General features: G+C 45.5%; 1 long non-coding RNA gene across 1 annotated transcript; it reads right to left on the bottom strand.

Moving 5' to 3' along the window:
• Positions 1-1609: 1609 nt before the first annotated feature.
• On the bottom strand, positions 1610-3514 carry LOC309374763. Its single transcript, XR_014170724.1, has 3 exons — positions 3354-3514; positions 2120-2413; positions 1610-1964 (listed from the first exon to the last, which is right to left on the bottom strand). It is a non-coding gene; the product is annotated as an uncharacterized lncRNA (long non-coding RNA).
• Positions 3515-4410: the final 896 nt, after the last annotated feature.

The following is a 4410-nucleotide window of genomic DNA, read 5'->3' as shown; positions in this document are numbered from 1 at the left end:
AAAACTACGGTATATACACAATACCCCTGGTGGCCAGGGTGAGAACTTCAATACATAACACCTTATGCCAATCTCAGGCTGCCTTGGTAACCCAGAAGACATCCACTAACAACAGCAGCATATTAGTCATTTTAACTGCCCAGGATTATTATGTGAAGGTGGCCAGTTTTTTAAAAAATCTCTTAAATACTGCAGTGGAAATCCATCCTATTCTATGAATAATTTCGGTGTCCTTCTGACATCTCTGAACTACAGATACGGAGATGGCATTGTGCACTGCAATGGCTCCTAAAAGTCACGCAATAGTAAAATATAAGCTGCTGTTAAAACAATTTCAGGGCACAGTGCAAGTAACAGAAAGCCTGTTTCCATGACAGAACACAAATTATTAATAAATCAGGCCAAGCAGGACAAAAAGTGAAAAACAGATTTCATCAGTTAGCATTAGTGTTTTATTTTTAAATAATAATGTTATCATATGAGCATGTGGTGTTGTGTATCTGTTTTGTGAACCTCACAGAATAAGCTGGAAATTAACCCAACAGTGACACTACAATGTGGATCTTCTCCTTACACTTTCAAAATCAAAATTGTGTTCAGGGAGACAAGGGCATGGCACACATTTTACATGTTATTCCCCTGACGGCTGAAACCACAATTAAATGGTTGTGAAAGAGCCCACTTGACCTACTTACTTTTCTTATTGGTCACTAGAAACAATTCATTAGAAAAAAACAAAAGTCCCCAGAAACTACAGGTTACCTCAGATGTATGGATGGCAATATCACAGCCTCTGCATCACAAACACATTCTTCTCTACCAAGACAAAGCAGCAAGTGTCCTAAAGACATCCAGGAATAGGCCACTGGCAGCAGGAGATTGGTACTGAACTGTGTTTTTGTCACATGGAGCTACCACAGTGTCAACTGTAACACAGATCATGCCCTGGCAGCAAGCAAGATCTTTCTCGAGGGCCCATAGCTCAAAGCAGAAAGTGTGGCCTTGAATCTACACTGCCCAAACAGCCATACCTGAACTTTTGAATGCTTCTCTGATTCCGTCGAATATGCACTACTGTGAGAAGACACAAGCTGTACTGAGAAAGGCGAGGAGCAATGCCCAGTGGTTTGCCAGTTGATGTGCCATTGTCTACAGGCTAAATCTGTGTCAGAGCATTCAACTCACAAAATGTACACGGAGACAGCCTCTGGACCAGAAGTCAAGAAAATGCATTGCTGTAAACCTTGTCTGGAGAGATAATCACGGACAGCAGCAATGGGCAGAGCGCTATCAAGAACTATACTTGCAGGGAGATGCCTGTAACATTCCACACATCAGCAAAGGGTTCCTTACCTTTAAACTGTATTTGAACCAGACAGTTCTTCAAATACAGGATTGCACACAGAGGAAACATGGGACACCCCATAACTCCCAAATTTCCCGATTTAACTGGGACTTCCCAGATTGACAGAAGTTGCCCCATCTTCTGATCCCAATCTGTCACGAAGTGGCAGGACGATGGGAATGAGGAAGAGGGTCCCATGGAGGGGTATAACTAGGGCTGGGGCACATCGGGGTAAGCCGGGGAAGGAAGTACTCGCAGGGTGACAGAAGATGGCGAGGGGATGGGGGTCATTGCACAGGACCCAGAGCAGCAGGACCCTAAAGCCAGAGGGGCCCCTCTCTCCATGAACATGGCATGCTCTAGAAGTAGGGAGCAGCAAGGAGGGGTGCTCTAGGAGACTGAGGCAAACAAGGGCCCACAGCTCCCTAGCTGGCCAGGTGGGGATCGCTAGCTCTGAGAGAAAGAGTGTGATTCCTCAGTTGGAACAGGTGAGGGTCACATGTCTCATCAAGCCCAGATGCTGCAATCAGCAGGCAAAGTACACAAGGGAAGCAGAACTGAGGCGCTGTGTCTTCTCAACAGCCAATGTAGATGGATTTTGGCTTGGATACTCCTGGACCTCTAGGGCAGTGTTTCCCAACCTTGTGCCTCCAGATGTTTTTGGCCTACAACTCCCATCATCCCTAGCTAGCAAGACCAGTGGTCAGGGATGATGGGAATTGTAGTTCAAAAACAGCTGGAGGCACAAGGTTGGGAAACACTGCTCTAGGGGACTGTGCTTTGGGTTTGACTCTGGACTGTAGCCTGACTGCTGGGCTTTAGACTTTGCTTACTTGGACTGACCCTGGACTGTGTTTCCTGGACTTTGGGCCTTGCTTGCATGAATTGACCCCCGGACTTTGACATACTGACTTGTCACCAGGTAGGCCAGGCGTTCAGGACACAATCCTGAATGTCCCATTTTGGCTTCCATGCTCTGGCTGCTGCGGTGTCTCTCGATGCTGTGCAGGCTGCGGCAACCTTCCCCAGGCCGCTCTGGATCACACGGCATCTCCTGAGGCTGCGGAGCTGAAGGCAGAAGACAGCAGACAAGGTAAGGGAGAGGGCGAGTGAGCAGGTGGGCGAGAAAGGGGTTGGTGGCGGGGAGGGGGTGACGGGGTGAGCGACAGGTTTGGTGGGATGGTGGAGGGGAGCCCCAAATTGTCCTTCCAAAATGTTTGGGGGTGTGAGACCCTAGGAAGGGTCCTGCCTACCTCTTTGGTGGCCTATAAGGAGTTGAAGAAGCTGCCCCCTCCCCCCACAAAAGGCAAAGTTGCACTTTTCTGAGTCATGGTGAAGCAAATGAAGCTATTAATGTCCAGGGTAGGCAAGCAGGAGGAATGTGTTTTGAATGGACTTATACACAGAATTTAGTACTTTTGACTGGATCAAGCTTTCCTCACATCTGGCTGCCTCCTGTATTGAGCAATCCCTTCTGTCTGAGCTGCTCATACATTGTCAGGTGCTTTTTAAATAAACAAATAAGTAACTAAATAAATAAAGCAAGCCTGCAAGATTTATATGCAAGATTTACATGCAAAAATGCACATCAAAGGTAATATTATAGGTATAATATGTATAAAAGAGTTATATGTTCTTACTTTAGGAAATGTGAAATGTGGTATGGGTATAGTAGGCATTTATTATAAAAATGCATATGAAAATACATGCGGCATACAAATAGTTTCAGTAAATAGCATATTGTTACAAGCCCCCAATCTCTGAACAGTACGTTTTCTCAGGGTTCCCAGTACGTATTTTGGTTTCCTTTGAAGGAATGTCACTGTTGGGTTGTGGTTTGTTTGTTTGTTTACACATACACACAGAGAGACTGAGCATAAGATGGGAGGAGCCTAGCATTAATACTCCAACAAATCTTGTTCCCTCATTAGGCTTCGGGGGCACTAAACCTACAGTTTTGGGTTCTCACAGAGAGCAAATCTGGCCTCTGTATGATTCTAGATCCTACCTCAAGACTGAGATTCCTTCTGTTCTCCTTCAGACACACACCTTGATGCCACCTCCTTCATCCAAATCAATTGAGAAAGGTCTTCTCATTTCAGCTAGGCTTCTAGGAGCAACTTCAGCTGTTTGGTTTCTATGGCAACACTTGGGCCAAAGCAAACACAACAAAGCCAATACTTAACCCACCTGGCAAGGGCCATTTACAAAGAAAGTGGTTTGACCATTTTTTAGCAGCCCCCCCTTTTTTTTGCAGAAATCCCATTTTACAGAAGATATAAAATCACAGGTTTGGAGAGGACCCCCAAACCCATTTAGTCTAACCCCAAACTTACTGCAACCTATTCAGTGAGCCAGTTTGTGCTTGTAATATGTACGACGTATTTTGATGCCCTCCCCCCATTTTCAGGAATAGAAAACATGCACTCTTTTGTGTAAAGTAATTACAATGTGAATTGCCTGGTGGGAACCATTTCTTTGATGAGGCATTTTTTCTGAACATGCACAGACAAAGGAAATGATTTCCTTACCAAGAGAAATCACTTCAAAGCTCTCAGGCCAGGCCCTAGACCAGCTCAGGTTTCCTTTCTGTTCAGCACAGTATGGACAACAGCTCTCACAAAGACTCATATTCCTCACGCCTGGTTTGAATTTAAGCTGATGCCGAGCCCAGAGTGGAAGGGACTTGCAGGTCTACCTTCCCTGCCAAACACACATAGCCTGCCCTCCCCTTGCTGCCTGTGTGTGTTTTAATGTCTGTGGCATTCTCAACAAGGTTTCTCTGCTGCTTAGTGCTTTGTGGTGTTCTTGCTCGCCTAAACATTATTTCACCCAGGTTGTGGTGTTCTGACATCTCTCCTTCTCTTAAGAAGTCTTCCTTTGTCAGAAAAGAGCTTTGTTTTGTCATCCTTCTGCCCCTGCCTCTTGTGAAGGTGAGGTGGAGGACGATGGTACTCATGAGAATGAAATGGATTGAGAATAATTTTGCATGACAACTGCTGGGGATCCAATATCGCTTTGCTGGTGTTGCTTACAACACTAACACTTGGAACATTTCCAATAGC

Source organism: Podarcis melisellensis (assembly GCF_964234715.1).
Source record: "Podarcis melisellensis genome assembly, chromosome: 7".
In the NCBI taxonomy this organism is placed as follows: domain Eukaryota; kingdom Metazoa; phylum Chordata; class Lepidosauria; order Squamata; family Lacertidae; genus Podarcis; species Podarcis melisellensis.
This window is presented reverse-complemented; position numbering and strand designations above follow the sequence as displayed.